Genomic DNA, 22,844 nt, shown 5'->3' on the forward strand with positions numbered 1-22,844 from the left:
CATTATATGATCTATTATTTTAGACAGATTATTGCTGAAACAATACAGAAGATAAATCAGAGAAGTAAAAAGTTAAGAGACAACAGTACTAGGTAAGCAGCTTTGGAGTACCTGACCTAGGAGAAATTAAGTAAAAGGTGAAGAAAGGAAAGACATTTGACTAAATAAGATATTTGATGCATATTAGACAGCATAAGGGGACAGTGACAGAAAGGGGAAATGTCAAAGATACCACCCAAGTGTCCAGCTAGAGTGATCAGGTTGAAGGTGAGGTGACTAACTGGAACAAGGAAAACAGGAGGACAAACAAGTTTATCTTTGAGGGTTAAGGAGTGTGATATTCAATGAGCGCATCTTTGAACCCACTGAGTTTGGGGTACCCATGAAATGCCCACTGAGTATAGTCAATGGGCAGTTAGAAGTTTGGGTGCAATCCTCTATAACTGAGATGTAGTCTGTGTCCTGGAGATGCTCTCATATTTTAGAACTAGACCCAACTATTGGGTCCAATGAAATAGCTGAGAAATGGATGCACAGGTACAGGGCACAGAAATTAGGAGAGAGGCCTTGGAGATACAGAAAATGAAAGAGTAATAAAGCAATAAAATAATTCCTCAAGAAAGATTTTGAATTTATTTTTCTGAAGGCTCTTGTTTAAGCTGGTAGAAGTGGGCTTCTCTTGGATTTAAGTCCTAGTTTGCATAGAGGCAAAGGAATTTTAAAAAATGGCATTTCTAGGTCCTGCCTAACCTATTCATAGGTAGGAAGCTCTAAAATAAGTACTGGAAGAACCCTTTGGGCAATCAGGTTCAAGGAGGAGAGGTAAAGGCCGTGATCATTTGTCTAAGGAACCTTCTTCTCAACTAGAATGATGTGTGTGTGTGTGTGTGTGTGTGTGTGTGTGTGTGTGTGTGTGTGTTGGGAGTGGCCTTGCATTGTTCACAAATAATGTGTCACTGTTACAAGATTGTGTGAACTATGGAGACAGCATGCAGAGGAATTTATACCATGACAATATTAAAAGAGCCTGAATGAATGTAGCAATATCTACGGAGAGTATGATTCTTTACAGAAGTGGGAAAATAGAGTGGTGGATAATAAACTAGTCAAGCAGGTGAGCCATTTTAAATACCTGGGAAATCTCATTTGCCAGCAGGGAAAAGAATCCTGAAGCTAAGAGATTAAAATGTATTACAATAAAGAAGAACATTAAAGGAGATTTATAATACAGTCACAAAGAAGATTATTAAATGTGGTAGGGCAATGTGGATAGGGGAAGCAGGAGATAAAAAGACAGTATGTAGAAGCGTTGAAGTAAAATTTCATCTTTCACTAGAAACTTAGATAAGATTAAAGGATGGAAATAAGCAGGGGGCTAAATGTTGGTTATCAGTGACCAGAACTTAAAAAGAAAGAAAAATTTGAAAAACACATTGAGAGAATGAATAAAGTTTCAAACTGCAATCTGTTTTTGCCAGTAACAAAAAAATTGAACCCTCCATGAGGAGAAGGGAAAGTTCTTGACTTCTGAACCAGGGAATTCTAGTGTGAGCAGTATATTTAAACTCAGCTTAAAACAGAGGCTCAAATGGTTTCCCGAGATCGTGGTTCTCATTGTCTCAGATCAGCTCTGCTCTCTTCCTCATGTGGTTTCTTTCTCACTCAGGCTCTCTCCTCCTGGTCGAAAAGTGGCTGCCACAGCTGCAGACCTTACATCCTCTCTGCTTTCCAACAAGGGTAAAATCACTGCTTTCCCACAATGGTCAAGCACCAGTGTTAAATATCACTCTCACCAGTCAAACTTCAGCCATCTGCCCATTCCAATGAAAGGGAATGGGAAATGATAATTGGATTAAGGCAAACTGGGCCCATCCCTGGATTGGTGAAGATTAAATCTCATGAGATAAGAATGGGTAAGGTGTGGTTTTCCCCACTAAAAATAGGAGATGATTTTCACACAAAAAAGGAAACAAAGATTGCAAAAATAATAAATGTTCACCAAAGCTAACCAACTTCAATTCTGAAAGTCCTCACTTAAGTTTCTGATGGTAAAATTCTAATCCATTTACTTCTGCTTTGATCAATAGTGGTATCAAGTACATATCATAAGAAAAATACTTACTGTCACAAAGGAGAAAAGTATTTTGACACTTCACATGGTGGTCTGCCTAACTGGAGTAATTTAGTTATTGTAGATGAACTATTCTTATATGTATTTTTTCCCCCAGTCAACTTAAGGAAGATGATGGCAGAGGATATACCAACGAAGATAAAACAATCTGCCCACACAGTCATTAGGCTATGGTGCTGCTTATTGTGAAAAAAGCTATTGATCATTTTCCTATGCATTCTTCTGATTATCATCTGTGCCTCTCTACTGTGACATGCCCATCATTCACCCGACTCAGCCTCATAAAGGTCTGGGCAGATGAATTACAACCTATTAGGACCCCGGTGCAACTAATGCTGCTGAGAACATCAAATCACTTGGAAAACACAGAGGAGGGATGGCTGTGGCATTCATCGCAGAGGTCTGTGCAGCATATGACAAAGCATCACATAGTCTTTTTTTTTTTTATTATTATTATTCAAGAGAGCATGATTACCATACAGGAAAAAAGAAGTCAATGGTGCTCCTCAGGTGGGGGTATTTGAGCACATTAACATATTAAACGTTTGTAAAACCTGGGAGTAGAGTTAAGCTGTCTTTCCACATATTTTCACAGTGTATAATTACAAATGCCAATCCCAACTCAGCAGAGGCTGCCCTTGAATACATTAAGGTGACACCACACATCTTTTAGGGGAAGAAAGCGAGAGGAAAATTGCATGGTGTCATATATCAGTCTGGGGCAGCTCTCTGCATAGAAAGCACAGAGAAAACCAAATGTATACTATGGGAAGTTCCCTAAGAATGAAGATAAAGTAGCAGGAAAGGCAGTTTGCTTTCTCTGCTTAGTCCTGTCTCTTTCATCCCACACTCCCCCTCTCCATTGCCTATGAAAACACAGAATAACTAAGGGAGTGGTGTCATTAGAAAAACATATTTCTATGTAGAAGCCAAGGTCTGATTCCTAGAGGTTTACTTAAAATATCAGAGAATTTTTTAAAAATACTTTTTTCAGTTATCCTCACATTGTGTCATCATAGTTTTCAAATACAAAGTGAATTGCAATTCCTTTTGTCACAAATGGTAAAGCAGAATAAAAATCTTTCCAAGAGGATATACTCAAGGAACTCAGAAAACCATGTACTACAAATAGACCAGCAAGATGCTGTCTCAGAAATACACAATCCAGACCTTTGTCAGTTTCTACAGGCAAGAGAGAAATGTTCAGACTCACAGTCTCTCATAGGTATTACAAGTAGCTCTGAAGCACATCCATTCATTCACTCAGTGAATATTGGCTGATGCCTATTATGGGCCAGACACTTCCACACATCGTTTCATTCAATCCTCACTCTACACTCATTTTAATGAAGAAACCGGGGGCTCAGAGAGGTTCAATAACTTGTCCAAGTTCAGAAATCCAGACAGTGCTGGACACGAGTTTTAAACCAATGTCTGTCTGATTAAAAAACTAGTGTATTTCCAGTTGGCCATATTGCCCGAGTCAATAGGAGCGCATGAACATTTCCCTTCCTACTCTGGTACTAATGGTTCCTGAGGACGATGCTGCCTGGACTTCAAGGCCTGGGATGAAGGAAACTCAGCTGAGACAGAGGATAAAAGGTGAGAAAAATATCCCCCAAAGTGAAGAAGACATGTTATAGAGATTACTTTACCAGCCTTGTCTTTATATATTGAAGTATTTAAAAGATGAGAAGAAGCATCTGAGATGGCCTTGAGTGTCAGTGTATTAGCTTACTATTGCTGTTATAATGCTGTTTAACAAACGCCACCAAATTTCAGGGACTTTACCACAACAAATAAATTTTTCCCCCCTCACTCTTGGTTCAGCTAGGGCAGCTCCTCCTCAGAGTTTGGGTTGGGTTCAAGTCCACTCATATCTTTTCATTCTGGGGCCCCAAGCTGAAGGGATAGTAACTACCTTTAGTAGATCACAGAGAGGAAAAGCAACTCAAGCAAATCTCTGTTTACATTATGCTCTCTGATATCTAGGAGAATATTCTCTGCTCACATGGAGAGCTTAGGCAAAGTTATATGGCAAAGCATGGCATTTATGATCCTACTGTGAAGAATTGGACACAGCAGTCTAGTCTACCACAGCCAGTCAGGTCATTTTAAATTTATGGTCCAGGCAATAGCAAACCCTTGAAGTTTTTGAGTATCAAAGTGGCAGGCAGTGGAAATATTTTAGCAGAGAGTAGAGGTCAAAAGACTTGGGAAGCTAGTGCAGTGGTTTGGATGTATGGTAATAGGAGTGTTAATTCTTATGTAACAATGGTAATCGAGGAAAAAAAAGAGCTGGTGGTGGGGGTGTCTCTGAAGGATGAACCAAGAGGACTTTAATGAGTGAAAAGAATGATGACAAACAGAAAAAAAAAAAATCTAGAAGACAAATCCAAGATAATTCTCATGACTCAGAATTGAATAAGTAGATCTGTGAGACATTGCTCAGCTAAAGGGGTGAGGCAACGTTGGGAGGTGGGGGAAGAATAGAACGTTGTGTATGATATGGGGTCTTATGGTCTATTTGAGGTAAATGTAGTATACTAAAGCATAAATATCTGGAAGTTGGAAAGGTTGGATTAACAACTGGGAGAAAGACCAGATCTGAATATGCAGAATTGAGGGCCATCCACATGAAGTAGTTGAGATTCTCAAGGAAGTGAGCAAAGGAGAAAAAATACCTAAGTGAGGAATGGGGGAGGAGTGGGTGAACATAGACTGGGGGGCAAGGATAATGACCCAACTGCATTAAAAAAATAATAATTCTTGCCCTACTGGCCTGGCTTAGTGGTTGAGTGTCAACCTATGAACCAGGAGGTAGAGGTTTGATTTCTGGTCAGGACATATGCCAGGTTGCAGATCTATCCTCAGTCTAGAGCACGCAAGAGGCAGTCAATCAATGATTCTCTCTCATCATTGATGTTTCTCTTTCTCTCTCTTTTCCTCTCTGAAATCAATAAAAATATTAATAATAACTCTGTAGACCATACTACATAGGAAGCAAACTTCTCAAAATAATTATCTTACATATGCCTCTGTCCACATTAAAATTACTTTGGAATTTTAAAAGCAGATTGCATTCTTTTGTTTTGTGGAACATAATCTAGATAATAAGAGCATGTAAAGATATGAATTTATGGCTGTTCAAAAGCTAGAAGAGAAATGCAGCAGCTGGAGTGCTAATGAAAGCATATCTGTTATGTGTGGAAATAAGCAACATACATTTTCTGTGATGGGGCAGCTCTTATGAAACTTCATTGCAGCAAAGTGAAAAATCTGAGCAGAGAAACTTTTCCAGCCAATAGGGAGAAACGTGATGAATTCTTTTAATTTTCTTTAAACTCAAATATTCCCTTGCATATGCCATTATCGCAAGAGAGAAACAAAATCGGCTGTGTGTTGGCATTACACACTTCTTTAAAAATTAAATGAAATCACTTAATAGATTAGATAATCATAAAATCATTTATTAATGACCATATTATGTATGATGTCAAGTCTGATATATGTAATAGAATCTTAATTGAACCATCGAAACGTACCAGTGAGACAACATTCATCCATATGAGAAATGCTCACTATAGCGGACAAAAGACTTTTGTTCACGTGATGGTCTTTGACTCTCATGCAATGCCTATTAAATAGTAGGAGTGTATGTCCTTACCCAATTTACAGCTGAGAAAATAAAGCATAAAACAGAATAAATGACTTGCCCAAGGTGGTTCAGCTTGAAAGCCAAAGTACCTTATTCAAATCGATGGTTGGTGTCCCTTCTACTATATCTACACACACACACACACACACACACAAGAGTCCTCCTACCTTCTTCTACCTCCTCCCCTCCACTAAAGCCTCTGTTGGCTATTTATTGCTTACCAGATAAAATCTAGCATCCTTTGCAGAGCATACAAGAGTCTTGTAATCAGTCCTTCATTTACCACTCTGATCTTAATCCTCTCACCACTTTCCCATTCACCTTATCACGCCCACTCCCATCTCCCCACAGAGGTGCACGGAGCTTCCGTGGCCTCTCCAGGCATATGAGAGAGTGGTATGCTCACAGAACCTCCACATACATCTTCATCAACCCAGAGTCTCTGTAAACCTCATAATTTGGGGATTTTTATGGAGGTTTCATCAGGCAGGTATGAACTCCATTTTCAGCCCTTCTCCCTTTTCAAGAGAATGAGACAGAGCTGAAATTCCCAATCTTCTACTCATGGCCATCCAGGGGCCCACCAAGAGAAACCTCATTAGAACAAAAGACATTCCTATCACCTCGGACATTACAAGGGTTTCAGGAGTTCTGTGTCAGGAAAGGAGGTCAAAGACCAAATATTAGAACAAAGGATGTTCCTAGTGTCACTTGGGAAACTGGGAAGGTTTCAAGAGTTTTGTGCCAGGAAATGGGAACAGAGGCCAATACAGATGTTTCATACTGCTTTCACAACCTTGTGGCATCATTCCAACATCTGAATCTTCTTGGTGTTGGTGTCAGTTGCCTTTTCTCATTCAAGTTGTGATTTTCTAATCTAGATTCTTGGTTATGGTGGATAATTTTCGGTTGTATCCTGGACATTTTGTCTATTATGTTAAGAGTCTCTGGGTCTTATTTAATTTTTTTTTTTAATTTTGTAAGGTAGCCAACCTATCTAGGTGCGGCACACAGGTATTGGCCTATTTTTGTGAGATGGTTTGGGTGACAGTTCAAATTTCAGAGCCTTTGTAGTTATATTTTGGTCTTCTTGATCTGGGTGGTAATTATGTGGCTCCCTCTGGTTCCTGATGGTGCTGCCTAAGGGAGCTGGGCCACCAGATATTTCTTGATGGGAGAGGGTGTAGTAGGATCCCCTTAACCCAGACTCCCACTGTCTCTGAACAAAAGATTAGAGTTTTGAGTCCTTGGACACAAAATGACTGCTGGGACGAAGCTACTTGGAATCCTTCTACGGGTTCTGCCAGCTCACTTGGATTGAAAGGGTCAGGGAGGCAAGTGCATGCAAGTACAACTTGGTTTCCTGGACAGGGCAGCCTGCTGTGCTGGTTTACCTTGCCAGCTCACCACCTTTATTTCTCCCTCTCTTTAAAAAAAAATATTTTTATTGATTTCAGAGAGGAAGGGAGAGGGAGAGAGAGAACCATTGATCAGCTGCCTCCTGCATGTCCCACACTGGGGATTGAACCTACAACCCAGGTATGTGTCCTGACCAGGAATTTAACTGTGACCTCCTAGTTCATAGATTGATTCTCACCCACTGAGCCATGCTGGCAAGCTCCTTTATATCTCTTACTAAAAGAGGGGAGTCCAAGTCCTGGTGGGAAAGGAGAAGTGTCCTCTTGTTTTTTATAGAGTTCTCAACCTATCCCTCTTGCAAGGCTCACCTGATGTTGTTAGAGGGATTTTTATTTAATCTAATGGGGGGAGCCTTCCTGGGCTGCTTCTGTTGCTGAATCATGAGTTAGGAAATGCCAGGTCTGGAAACCTTCTTCTGGTGGGTGAGGAAGACAAAACACCTGCCACTATAATGTTCTTCCACACCTAGGGTCCCAAACTAGCTCACCTTCTTCTTACCACCTAAGAGAGTTTTCCCTTGGTTGTCTCTTGCACCATTTCCAATGTTTGTGGTTGTAGTTAACAGAGAAGAGAACAGAAGATAGGTCTATGACATCTTGTTTGGATCAAAAATCAATCCATGCAATTTGAACATATCAATGCCAGGATTTTTGTAAGTGTAATACATTATTTCAGACATGGGTCAGTAGCTTTCTTTACATTTCTTGGCTCTCTCTCCAGTCCTTATCCCCATACCTCTCCATACCACATGCCAATATAAACAAAGGTAAGTAAAAGATCAGAGAGAAACAGGGATGGGAAGAGAGATAGAATGGTTGACATTATATGAACCCCTGGATCCAGCTGTGCATGAAATTTGTTATGGGCTCCTTAATACTTGAACTAGAAAATTCTCTTTTATGTCTAAGAGAGGTAAAGGTGAGTTCCTATCTCTATCATTTGAAAGAAGCTTGTCTAAGACAGCTCGCACCTAACAAAAATTATTACCTAATAATCATGAAACCATCACAGAGGCCATAAATCATGTATGTAATCTAGTCCAACATCAACAAATGTTCGATGAAGAGTTAAAATACACTCTAATTCTCCCTGAAGAGTCTTTGTTGGATTCTGTTTTCCTGAAATTTATAATAGGCAAGCATATCCCAGTTTGCTTGAATTACATAGACACACTGTTTAATTAATACTATATAAACACTATAGAGACACACTATTTAATTAACACTATATAAAAACATTTTCTAGGTCCTCTCTGATGGTATCCTGAAAAGATGAAATCTCTAAACTTCCTGTATTTTTCAGCAGAGAAGAAGGGTGTTAGACAGCTAAGCTTAAGAGATGACATATTGAGGCATAAACAAAGTTCTTTGGGGCCAAATTGAAGGATAAAAAAGGAATTTCCATGCTTGACTGATGTTGATTTTGTCTCCCATTGTAGCTGTTTATACATATTGTACAGGCTCACACATCTCCATTTTAATACTCTCCTGATCTAAAGGGAGAAACAAAGAGAAACACACAACTAGCAACATGAATCCATGAAAATTATAAGCAAAGAAAGCAGCCAACTCCCGCTGTGAAAACAAAGTCGTCACCTCACTGGCACCTCAAGCGCCATGTCTGGTATGTGGCCACAGTTCTCACTTATTGTTTGCAGGCTGGAATTCTAGTTCCAACCAGAAAGAAGCCGGGTTGAAGATTAAATTGAGAGTCACTTAAAAATAACAGATAAAATTAATCTTCACTATAAAACCATTCAGCCAGAAGGTAAATTTGAGACTAGCAAGTCTTCTGAAAACATAGAAATATGTTTTCATCTCAGCTATCATTCCCTTGCTTCCCAATACTCTGGCTTTTGCTCCACTCCGTGGTATCCATAATAAGTTCATGTTTCCTTCACTGACTACTGTTTTAAGTCACCCATCCCACAGCTTTCTCATTTACAATTTCTCAGTTTGCAAAAGAAGAACATTGTCTTAGTCAGGCAAAAGTCTCAAGGCACAGATTAACAAACCAAGCTACCGATCATATATTTATGCTCCTGTGGGCAATAGCACATTTGAACACTGATGGAAAATGTGTTCTCAAATTGAATGGGTCTCTTACCCTGGACCCCTATTCCAGAGGAGCAGAATATGATGCCACAATAGAAATAAAAATTTTACAGAACTTTAGAGTGGAAAAGTGCTTTTTTTTTCACATCCATAATTTTATTCCTTCCTCTTGCAGGGCTGGGATGTTTTCAAACGAGAAAACGGAGGCTCAGAAAGTTAGGGAACTTGACCCAAGTCATAAGCTAGAAAGAGGTAGGGTTAGGACTTAGATCCAAACCCACTGACCCTATATTCTATGATCTTTCCTTCAGACTCATTTACAATTTGACCTTAATTTTGAGAGAGCAGGTGGCATCAAAACCCCACCACCACCACCATCACTAGTAAACATCACAGGTTAAGATGGGTAACAACAGGGGAAAGAATTTTGAGATGGTAACACACCAATAGCCATCATTGACTTATGTAACTAGGAGAAATCGTATTCTTATCTTAATCCATTACATTCCCCCCATGCATCCTCTCCCTCAGACCAGTTATCACATTCCTGTGCATTCTTCCTACACCCTCGTGTCTACACATAAAATGACTTAAGTCTTATATGCAAGTCCTCATCTCATTCTTAATCATTCATGAGCTGATTTTGCATGAAAACATAATATTGTAGAAGGATTTTTATCTATTTTGCACTTAGCAGGTAATTTTTTTTCAATGATGATAGAAGCAGAACACCTTAATTCTGGATCTCTGGCCCACTCTATGCTGTGCCATGTGTTTCTCTCTGGATATACCAGACTGTGTACTCCACGGCCAAAGGGCATTTCTTTCTCTGCCTCGAGTGTGAGTCTGAACAAGTGCAGAAGGACTTCCCTTCGTGAAGCCTGATCTAGTCATAATCAAGAAGTCAAAAAATGCTCAAAAACTGACAAGTGTGGAAGATACATCATGAAAACCATAATAATAGAGGGACATATCACACTTGTTGTTGCAACTGGATTCAGTGCAAAGAACTGAACATGAAAATAAAAAGCAAGACATGTGCCTTCACACTTTTGTCTCCATCTGCAGACATGAAATACAGGCCAATATGTGAGCAAGGAGAGAGAGGCTGCTCCCGGGGGAAATGAAACACAAACTACCCAACCTGTAGCAAAACATGGGGGGAAGAGGCAGCCACCATACAAATGGGTAAAAATAAATGGGCTAAATTTTTAATTCATTCATTAACAGTGAATTGTAGACTGGGTGTCAGTCTGGGATGCTTAGGCACCCCAGATACAAATGGAATCCACACTCACTCACAAGCTATTTCCCACAGCACTACACTGGGGATTCACAAGAAATATTGGGGGGTAGAAAAGGGTGCCAGAGAACTCCCCCGTGGTATAGGGGGTGATCAGGGGACCATGGGAGAAAGAAACAAAGCCTTTCCATTTCCCCAGGGCTCTCTTTTCAACAAAGCAAAAACCCTTAAACTGCTGGGAGAGGAACAGCAAACACTGTGACTGACAGGCAGAGAGCCATTGCAAAAGGGGGCCGGGTAGATGAGAGTTCTAGCCTAGGGAAGGACTGGAAACGGTCCTGGGCCAAGAGTCCTACAGCAAGCAGAGGTCTGCCCTGACTGAAGACGAGGCAGGAAACTCCCAGCTAAGACCAACCGGAGATGCCAGTATGAGTTCGGTTCTCCCTAGAAAGAAGGGAAGAATGCTAAGAAGGCCTTACTCCTGATGCCCCGGTTCACAGGGCCTGTGTGAGCCTGAGGCTCCACCAAGGCCACAGAGAACCCTTCCTACCCCTCTCTGAGGCTAGCACTGAGGAAGCCACAGCAGCAAGCTTATGACAGAGGCAGGGCAAGGGTCTGGAGATGCCATCTGTGCACCAGTGTGCAGAAATAGATAAAAGCTGAGGATGGGTAGATAAAATACATATATATGAGACCATACTGATAGAAATAGATGGTGGAATACACTAATTAAGAACAAATGGGGGGAAGGAGAGAGATCTCTGTGCAGAACTCTAATGTATGTAGATCTTGTACTCTCAAAGAGGTGGAGCATAACTCTCCTCACCTGAAGTCTGGGCTGCACATGAAGACTTCCTTAAAGAGATAAATCTCAGTTGTGGGCCATTCTACAAAATAACTGACCAATATTTCTCAAAACAGTCAATGTCATGAACATGAGGAAACGCTCGGGAAAGTGTCACACCAAGAGGAACCTAAAGAGACATGTCAATCAAATATAATGAGGCATTCTGGATAGGATCTTAAAAAGCATATTAGGTAAAAACTAAGGAAATTAGTCCATAATAATAAAGTAATTAGTACTGCTCCATTAATTTTAATAAATGTACCTATACAGACATAGTAATTATAATCCAATTTTGTATTTTTATATTTTAGAATTTGCATGCAATTTTGTTTGCAAATAATGATAACAATAATGTATCAACATTGAACAAAATGTACCATATTAATGTAAGATATTAATAATCAGGCAAACTGAAGGTGGAGTATATGGGAACTTTCTGTACTATCTTTTTATTTTGGCTATTTATCTAAAATTATCATAAAACTACAAGTTTATTTAAAAATAAAGACTTTCTCAGGCTAACAAATGAAGACACATTTTTATTGCCAGCAAATATGTGTCCTAAGAAATTGTAAAGGATATTCCCTGAACAGAAGATGATCCCAAATAGGAATTTGCATTTATGTTTTATAAATGAAGAAATCTGGAAATGATCCAAATAAAAGTAAACATAATTTTTTCTTACTCTAAATTGCTTTTAATTAAAATTTACCGTCTAAAGCAAATTTCATAACATTGTTCTGTGGTGTTATGAAAACAGTAAAAGTTTATGACAACTATAGCACAATTGGAAGGAACTGTTTTAAGATTCCTGTACTGTGTGTGGTCTCATAATATCACTTGATGGTAGTCATATGTTTAAAATACAAATAATGTAAAAGATTAAGTGCAAAATTACAGTTTCTGACACAAAATTAACTCATGATTCAAGAAGTAAAACATGAAATAACTCAGAAAAGCCAATAAGGAAAGATCAGGGCAAAAAGGAAATGAAGAAAGCAGTGGTCATATCATTTGGTTTTGGAGGTGTGTTTATTTCTGTGGGTTTTTTAAGTTATTATTATTGATTTGAAAGAGAGAGAAATATTGATTTGTTTTTCCACTTTTTTATGCATTCATTGGTTGATTCTTGTATGTGCCCTTACAGGGGCTCGAACACCCAACCTTGGCATATAGCGATGATGCTCTAAGCAACTGAGCTACCCATCCAGGGCTTATAATTTTCTCATATCACTAAAGAGATAATAATATTTAGAATCAACAATTCCCCACAAAACTAACTAATTTTATCCATAAAGCTTCAACTATGATCTTGCTTAATGCCTTTTTGACTTTGCCTTGTTTGGGGCAGTATGAATTAAAGGTTTAAGATAAGGCACATACTTTTTTACAAGAGTTCAGAACTCTGGATCCTTGTGAAAAAGACAAGAAAAAACATTAGGGAGGCAATATTTAAGGAGAATGAAAAAACAAGGCCTGGTTTGAGCTCCTGACTTGACCTCTGGACAATATTTGATTGCACAGAACCCTCAACTGCTTATCTGTATGCTGAGGCTAATAAATAATCTCTAGTTTATAGGATAAAATGAAGGCACACAGTAAGTCATCAATAAATGTTAGCTGCCTTCTCTAGGAGAAAGATGCAGATAAAAAAATGAAACAACTCACTCAAAACTAGAGGTGAGAGGGAAAACAAGGAATAGACAAGACAGTGCAGGCATTGCCCATCAGACACATCTCACAGCCAATCAGAATGGACTCAGCCTTAAGAAACTTCACTGAGGCTGAAACCAGTTTGGCTCAATGGATAGAGCATCGGCCTGCGGACTGAAGGGTCCCGGGTTCGATTCTAGTCAAGGGCATTCTTGGTTGCGGGCACATCCCCAGTGTGGGTTGTGCAGGAGGCAGCTGATCGATGTTTCTCTCTCATCGATGTTTCTAACTTTGTATCTCTCTCCCTTCTTCTCTGTAAAAAAATCAATAAAATATTTAAAGGAAGGAAGGAAGGAAGGAAGGAAGGGAGGGAGGGAGGGAGGGAGGGAGGGAGGGAGGGAGGGAGGGAGGGAGGGAGAGAGAGAGAGAGAGAGAGAGAGAGAGAGAGAGAGAGAGAGAGAGAGAGAAAGAAAGAAAGAAAGAAAGAAAGAAAGAAAGAAAGAAAGAAAGAAAGAAAGAAAGAAAGAAAAAAAGAAAAAAAGAAAGGAACTTCACTGGGACTTAGCCACGTTAGACTGGGTGATTATCAGCTCTGCCTGAAATTACAGTTCCTTTGATTCCTAATGTTGGCCCAATCATCCTGTCATAATTACCATGGCCTACTTTTAACAAAATTGCTTATTGTCTTTTGTTTCTGTGATAAGCAAAGCCAACACCAACCATTAGAGAACTTATCTATTTAAAAGGGCTGAGTTGTAGGTGTGTGGCAACAAATGAACTGTGATTTTATATCATAGTATGCAAATATCACATTATGGTATGCAAATATCACATTATGTTATGCAAATATTATTTCTCTTCTAAATGGAAGCTCAGAGTAGCATGTGGGGCTATTTCTTTATTATTACTTTTCTCCTGTACAAAGTTTCTTCTCCTCCTCTTCCTTTTTTCTCCTCTTTTTTCTTTTCCTTTTTTATTTCAAGACTTTAAAGTGTTGTCTTATATGGTAGATGTAAGCCATCAGCTATTTAGTCTAAGTTTTTCTGTTTTATTTTTTTTTCTTGGATTTTATCTTGTTCAATCAAAATTTGCAAGTGCTCAACTACTTACAGAGTGTCAAACTACAAATGTAAACATGTACATACACAAATCGGGTCCTGAAAGAATCCCTGGTGGTTCAGATGGGTTAGGTAAGCAACTAGAATGATTGCCATCCAGAGGCAGACACTGGAATAAATTTGCCTGTACACCTGGGTTGGCAGGATAGTTGCACAAAGGGAAGCCTGAGTGAGAGGTTGGAGGAACGAGGTGGATGAAATGAAAAGTCAATGAGGAAGAGTAGAGAGTCTCTACCAGGAGATTTCCTGAGGGTGGAACATGATCCAGGGCCTGGCAAATAGAACAAAACCAAATGCTTAAACAAGAAGGTGTTAATGATGGAATCAAAAGGACTCTTATCTTTGTGGGAATCTGCAGAAATGGGACCAAGCTTGTAGGCTTCAGAGACAGGGTCCAGCTAATGTTGACCCTAGTTGATATTTGTGTATCAGTTAGTTCATTAAGCAATCCTCAGAATTCTTCCAGAGGGCAGACTTCCAGAGGGCAATAAAAGTTCACTAGCTCATGGGTTTCTGTCCCAGCTCTATTATAACCAATACCTTCTTACAACCCTTTTCCACCCATACATGATTGGTTATATTTCCACTTACTACGTTATAGTCATTGCTCTATCCTACTTCCTGAGAAATGCAGGCTACCCTGATTGAATTTTTTCTAACTTCCCAGCCACTTCTATAACATCATTTGCTTTGCTTCCTCTGATGGATAATTCCATCCACTGCACATATATTTTATTAGTTTGACTCTGTCAAGGCTGATGCTCCTCAATAATGACCTCAGGAACAACCACACATAGTAGTTTCAACTCAATCTAATTATTTGTATGATTTTGTGCAAATAATTTAATCTGCCTCACTTTGGTTTTTTCATAAATACCAGTATGATAAGAAAACTAAATTTGATGATCTCTAACTTTTTCAACCATGTCTCTCTGTGATTATATGCACAAATTCTTCTTTGCCCATCATGGGCACTGAACCTAATGGAGAGATGGGGTATGTATATCTTAAGAGGTAACAATTCCAGCCCTAGCCAAGTAGCTTGGTTGATTAGAACATCATCCCGATATGCCAAGTTATCCCGATATCTCCAGTTAGGACTCATACAAAATTCAACCAATGAATGCATAAATAAGTGCAACAAGAAGTCTCTCTCTCTCTCTCTCTCTCTCTCTCTCTCTCTCTCTCTCTCTCTTAAAAAGCTTTGAAAAAGGTCACAATTCCATATTTGCAAAAAAAAAAGGCAAACATTAAAATAAAATTGACTCCTTTCCTTTAACTTACAAAATTGCTGCCTTACTATAAATCCAATTTAATGCGAGGCACAAAAATATCAAATATATGTTATTAGTGTGTTCCCTTTAAATACTGCTGTTAAAACTTTTCTATCCTTAAGCATCATTTGTATTGTTCTAGGAGTCACTATTTTTCTCAGGGATCAGATCTCCAAAATTTTGTGAGAAAAGAGAGTTTCCATTTACAGAACAACTTTGATATACAAATGCCTCTGTCCCACAGATTCAGCTACTTTTAAAATGTGCTCTTGGATCCACCTGGTGGCCACTGGAGTCAATACATGTCTCAAAGCAGATAATGTATGTCTCACCACCAGCTCTTTTGATCTCCCCTTTACACATAAACTTCAACCTGTTTTAGGATGTCCTGTTATCACATACTAGAGGCACGGTGCATGAAATTTATGCGGGGCGGGGGGGGGGGTGTCCCTCAGTCCAGCTTGCACCCTCTCCAATCTGGGACCCCTCAAGGGATGTCCGACTCCCACTGGGATCGGGCCTAAACAGGCTGTCAGACATCCTTCTCACAATCTAGGTCTGCTGGCTCCCAACCGCTTGCCTGCCTGCCTGATTGCCCCTAACCGCTTCTGCCTGCCAGCCTGATCACCCCCTAACCACTCCCCTGCCAGCCTGATCGACACTTAACTGCTCCCCAGACAGCCCAATTGACCTTAACTTCCCTCCCCTGCTGCCTGGTCGCCACCCCCCTCCTCTACCCTCCCCTGCTGACCATCTTGTGGTGGCCATATTGTGTCCACATGGGGGTGGCCATCTTTGATCACATGGGGGCAGCCATCTTGTGTGTTAGAGTGATAGTCAATTTGCATATTGCCCCTTTATTATAAAGTATGGCACCTAAAGTTAAACCAGCTGTCACCTGTCTCCACACAATCATTTGGACAGGGGAACTAATGTCAAGAGCTGAGGACCAGTCACAGTCAGAGCTGGAATTGACTGGATTCCAAATGACCTGACAACCAGAGGTCCCCACAAAACATTTGATGTGCTCCCAGCTCTCCACATACAAAGAAAACTGTGATTCCTTGTTTTCTTCTTCTATTGTGAATATAGGCAAAACAGTAAAATTGTAATTGCAAAAATTGTTTACCCTCATTGAGCTCATTTGGTTTAAATGCAGAGTGCTATGATTCTTACTGTTTATTATCCAGAACCAAAACTCCTTTACGTATTTTGAAAGAAGGAAATGATACAGCAGAATTAGGATGTATACGTCCACATAATTATTGTTTACAAGTCTCAGTGAAGCAGCCTGCCAAGAATTTCCTTTGCCACCCGCCCATATTCTAGATGAAGAGCCACAGCCTCCTCAATGCCAGGGAGTTTGAATAGGCCTGCCAAATTTTTAGCAAGCCCATCCATCAAACTAGAACTGAGTATAAGCCAAACCGTTGAATCTCTACAAATACAAAAGGAAGGATGATACTTGGGTCGTTTGAAATAATCGTCTCAGCACTGGGCATATTGGAATGGGAGATGGTAGAAATCCTAGGACCACTTAAGTCTTTAAGTCAGGTTTATATGCTCTGAGAAATGTTCTCTTGACCGTCATAATATATGGCCACATGATCCCTAACTGACAAATAGAGACATAAATGTCATGGAATATAAAAATGAAAAGGACAGAGGAAAGAAGGTGTTGGATCACCAAGAGTGAGGAAAGAAAGTTTTCTAAGTCTCACTTAACTTAGATCCATAGCCTTTTCCCCTTTGGGTCCCAAAACTAAATTTTAGTACCCATCCTTTCTTTCAAATCATCAGGTTACACACAGGTTCTTTTTACCCATTCATTCTGGTTGAGCATATTGAATATTCCCAAGAATGTGGTGTTTGTGCCAATGATAAAATTAGAGAAGGACCGAAACCAGTTCGGCTCAGTGGTAGAGCGTCGGTCTGTGAACTGAAGGGTCCCAGGTTCGATTCCGGTCAAGGGCATGTACATGGGTTGTGGGCACATCCCCTGTGGGTGTGTGCAGGAGGCAGCTGGTCGATGCCTCTCTCTCATCAACGTTCCTAGCTCTCTATCTCTTTCCTTTCCTCTCTGTAAAAAATCAATAAAATATTTTTTAAAAATTAGAGAAGGACCACAGCAACAAGAAATGAGAGTCTGAAAAATTGATCAGGTAATCAGAAGACCTTAATATAAGACCGCACCAAAGAAAATATCCAATGGCAAGTAAGCATATGATGATGTGTTCAATATCGTTTGTCATTAGGAAACTGTAAATTGAACATCAGTTACCATTATTAGAATAACTAATTTTTAAAAACTGACAATATCAATTGTTGGCAAGGATGGTACAGCAACAGGCCTCTCATTCATTAGCACTGCTGGTGGGAATAGAAAACGGTACAGCCACTTTGGAAGACAGTTTGGCAGTTTCCTAAACAATCTTACCACACAACCCAGCAATGTACTCATAGGCATTGACCCAACTGAACTGAAGACTTATCTCTACACAAGAACTTGTCTGTGAATCATTACTTGCCAACAACTGAGAGCAACCAAGATGTCTATCAATAGTTAAATGGATAAACAAACTATGATATATATAAAAATAAGTGAGCTATCAAACCCTAGAAAGACATAGATGAATAGGAATGCATATTGTTAAGTGAGAGAAGCTACTATAAAATGCTCTATACTGGCCCTGGATAGTGTTGTAGAGCACTGGCCTAAGCACCAAGGGATCATGGGTTCAATTCCTGGTCAAAGGTATGGACCTGGGTTGCAGTTTTAATCCCCAGCCCCGATCCGGGCATGTGCTAAAAGCAACCAATTGATGTGACTCTCTCACATCAATGTTTCTCTCTCTGTGTCTCCCTCTCTTCCTCTTTCCCTTCCACTCTCTCTAAAATTCAATGGGGAAAAAATATCCTTGGATGAGAATTAACAAAACAAACAAACAAAAATGATCCACACTGTATGATTATAATTATGTAGTATTTTGGAAAAGTCAAAACCACAGCAATGATAAAAAATAAAAATCACTGCCAGGAATTCAGGAGGTGGGGAGGAAGCATGGGGGAGTTTTTAGGATGGTGAAAGCATTTTGTATGATACTGCAATTGTCAACACATAACACTGTGTATCTGTCAAAACCACAGAATGATAGAGCACAAACAGTGACCCTAATGTACACAGTTTCTTAGCATATGTACTGTCGGAGCAAACACTGTACACAATTTTTTTTCAAAAATTATTTATGAGGTTGGAGATTCCAGAATGGAACACAGAATGTGACAGACAAGCTAACTGCATTGTAAATGTGTGAAACCATTAGGGGCAGGGGAGAAAGTGCCATGTAAGTGACTCTGAACCCGTGTGTACCCTGCAGGATTAAAGACAAAATAAATCGTACATAAGCCCTGCGCTCCTATTGATAAAGTCCTTTCCCAGACGTGCAGGTTAAAAGCATGCTGCTATCCATGCTCAGTGGCATTAAACAATGAAGTGAAAGAACGGCAGATGGTGGGGACAGGCTTCTCAGTGTTGGAAAGGGAGTTGGCAGGTAAATGTGGAGAGAAGGCTAGGATGATCCATGTGGGGATTCATCAGATTAGGAGAAACCAGCATGGACTTATCTATAGCTTAGTACAGATACAGGCAGTCACATACCAAATAGTTACAGATATGTGTATGTAAACAGGTGGGCACACACACATGTAAGTCCTTGCTCTGTCTCCCCAGCATCTATCACAATACCTGGATATAGAGCTGGCCATAAGATAGCTGAGTCTGAAATAAATGAGACGATATCAGGAACTCAAGGAGGGGGAGTCCCCTAAAGAGATGGATTTTCAGGTCTTACCTCCTCCCATTCACTCTGCAGAGTAGCCACGTGCTCAGGTTACACTGTGTGAAGTGCAAGTTCATAAAAAACACAAATTATACATCAAAAAAACAAAGGCACTATTGAGGTACTGAAGAGCAGTTGTAAGAATCTCTAAGGATGAGTATTTGCAATTCTACTTTTGTCATCATGTCAAAGCCGTAACTGAGATGACCCAGCTCATACTAAGGTTTGTGAAAATGTCCCACAACCAAAGCATCATTTCAAAATAACTTCAAGGTCTTCATGTGCCTTTCCCAATTTCTATTAAAACATACTCTTCAGTACTGTCTCCTCTCCTTCCCTTCCCTTCCGTACCATTACTCGTCCTGTGCTTTTCCCTCCACAATATTACAAAAGCCCTGCTCCCGGTTAGGGTGGTGAACACATGCTCTTCTGCTGCCTCTGCCTGGGAGAGTGAGTGCCATGCATTGGGCCATCCCATTCCCAGGCCGACACCCAGCTTCCCTGCTGCTGCTTGGTCACTTAGAATTGGTGGCAAGGACGCTCGCTTGGATTACTCACTTTTCTGCTCCCATGTGTTCTGAAGCAAACATCAATCCTTAACACACAGGTTAAACTGTGTCCAGCTGAAGTTTCTCCTTTCTCGTTCCTAATAAAGAAGATATGACCTTTCCCACTTATTTGGTGTCCTCTCCTCCCCTTCAAATGACTAATTTTACTCATTCTTCTGGCCTCAGCATCACAGACAGCACTTCCTCCTGAAAGTGTCCTTGCCCTGAAGGCCAAGAAAGCCTGTTGTCCCTTTTGTGTCCTCCTTGGTCCTTTGCTTACTACTTGGTGGTGCATCACACCTTGAGTGGCTACCAGCTCCAGGCCTCGCCTGGAATCTGACCCTCCAGGCCTCCCAGTGAGATTGTGAGCACCTTATTCCCCGAATTTCTGCCACATAAAGCCAGAATAATTTCCAGTTTCCTAACTTTCTTGATTCTAACCAGAATTATTTTATGCACACTGATGGCTGGAATCATAAAGTGAGATTGAAGGAAGGAACAAAAGGGGAAAAATACATATTTAGGTTTGTAGGTCCTTAAGATAACTCTCAAACCCTTAGTGAATAGAGATGGAAGGAGAATTTTACGGTATTCCTGGTGCTGGCATGTTTTGTTAGTGCTGTTTACTAGTAACTTGTATGTACTAATAGATTTGTCTTTGCCCATGAGCACAGAACAGGACAGTATAGCCACATCTAACTGAGCATTAGATAAAAATTTAATCAATTACATTAGAAACACAAATAAGCACTTCTTTTGTGACTTTTCAAAGTACCTAGTGTGGTACTTTATCGCCCAGTGACCTCAATTGAAATACAATATTCCGCCTTATCTCTGGTTCAGCTGTCTACAGTTTCAGTTACTTGTATTCAACCACAGTTCAAAAATATTAGGTGGAAAATTCCAGGAATAAACAATTCAGAAGTTTTAAATTGCACACTATTCTAAGTAGCAGCATGATATCTTGAACCATCACACAGGGCCATGAATCATTGCTTTATCCAGAGTCTCAAAGCTGTAGACCCTCCCACCTGTTAGTCTCTTAGCCATCTGGGATGTCAGATTGCCTGCCGAGGCATTGCAGGGTTTGTGTTCGAGTAACCCTTAATAGTGGCCCCTAAGCAGAAGAGTGGTGATGCTGGCAATTCGGATATGCCAAAGAGAAGCTGTAAAATGTTTACATGAAAGGGCGAAAGTTCTTGACTTAATAAGGAATGGGGGGAAATCCTATGCTGACATTGATAAGATCTATAGTAAGAACTAATCTTCTATCTGTGAAATTGCTTCATTTATAAATTATACTTGATCACAGGAATGCAAGTATAGGAGAAAACATAGTATATGGAGTGCTTGGTACTATCTACAGCTTCAGGCATCCGCTGGGAATCTTAGAATGTGCACTCCATGGGTAAAGGGAACACTGCAAACTACTCAACAGAAAAATTCAGTCTCCCAAAAGAACCAATTTGAACCAATTATATCCATGTAAAAATGGTTTCATGCCTCCTTATCCTACATACAAACACACACACACACACACACACACACACACACACACACACACAGCTTTTAATCAAAACATTAAGTATTTTCCTGTGAAGTTTCTTTTTTTAAGTCTTAAGTTCTTTTTAAATCTTTTGCCAAAAGCAGTTATTTTTCTAGTCAAAAAAGTTTCCAATTTTAAACTTTGAGAAGAAAAAAGCCCAACTCAGCATACAGGTACTCACCAAAGAAACTGTATGCTAAAATAGAAAAAAAAATTGATAAACCATTTGTACATAAAATATTAGATTTATTCTTTCCTACAAATGAGAAAGCTCCATTGATTTCTTTTAAGCCAAAGCCATCAGGTTAATTAAAGGCTTAATGATGTGATCTACCTCTCTTTAGATGAACTCTCTTTTTTCTTGGCGCCCTTTGTTTTTTACACGATGAATGTACAACCTGCCTTCGGCGCCTCTGGGAACAACTGGGTTATGATCTCCCAAAGCCCATTACTCGGGAGTCAGCCTTTTGGCAGAATATACAATGTCTTCCTGGGAGTTTTGCCAGTCCACCCACCATCGGCAATGAAAATTATCCAAGTGTGATGAGGAAGAAGTTGTGAAAGAGAAAGGAGAAAATAATAAATGGCCCTTTCACATCCTCTCCCATCCTGGCTCTTCAAAACAGCAATCATCCTACATCTTTGCTCCCATTTAGGAAAGGGCTCAGTCTTTCCTGTCTGAAGGGGAGGAAGGCTTGGGGAAAAGTTCTACGTTGCTTCTCCCTTGTTGTCTCTCAACGCTGGCTCTCAGAGAGGGATGGCAGTTAGTTACTTACATATCCATAGCTGGACTGTGAGCACCTCAATCAAAGGTCCCCAGACATCCTATGGCTTCAGGTTGGGTTCCTCAGGGAGCATACCCCAAGATATACGTCAGCGCATGGGAAGACTGTTGAGGAGTACTCTGGGGAACACTGAGGAAGGGGCAGGAAGGAAACTGAACTGGGCAAAGGGGACAAATGGGCTGCAAAGCAAAGTCCATCCACCATCTCAACTCTGAAGCCAGGATGGCCCTTTAGGGTTAGACCTTCAGACCAACCATTATATCTGGGCTGCCAGGGGAAGGGGATGTGACCTTGGGCGAGGCAGCTCTCTCCAGCTGAGTCAGTTCCTGAAAAGGGTTGACAGTTGAAGGCTGTCAGCCAAGGACACTCACAACACCTAGGAGTTAAGTCCTTCCATTTTAAAGGGGAATCCTAGCATCCACTGTTCTTTTGTTTTTGTTTATTGCCCTCATTACCTCGTACTGGGTATAGAATATTAAGTGTTAAAAGGGTATTTATTTAAATAAATTATTTTGGATTAAGAAGAACATGGCCAGAGATGGGCCTTACTATACTCCAGCCCCAGCACCCTACACCTTGCACCTTGAATTTTCTCAGATACCACAGTGTAATGGCTGCAAATGATTTGGGTAATACTGGTTCAAGAGTTCTGAGAGGCAGTGGAATACTCCAAGGATTTCAGTCATCACAAACAGACCCAGGCCTTATGATGATGTTGTTCCTACCAAT

The sequence above is a fragment of the Pipistrellus hanaki genome (assembly GCF_964339955.1).
Source record: "Pipistrellus hanaki genome assembly, chromosome: 13".
Lineage (NCBI taxonomy): Eukaryota > Metazoa > Chordata > Mammalia > Chiroptera > Vespertilionidae > Pipistrellus > Pipistrellus hanaki.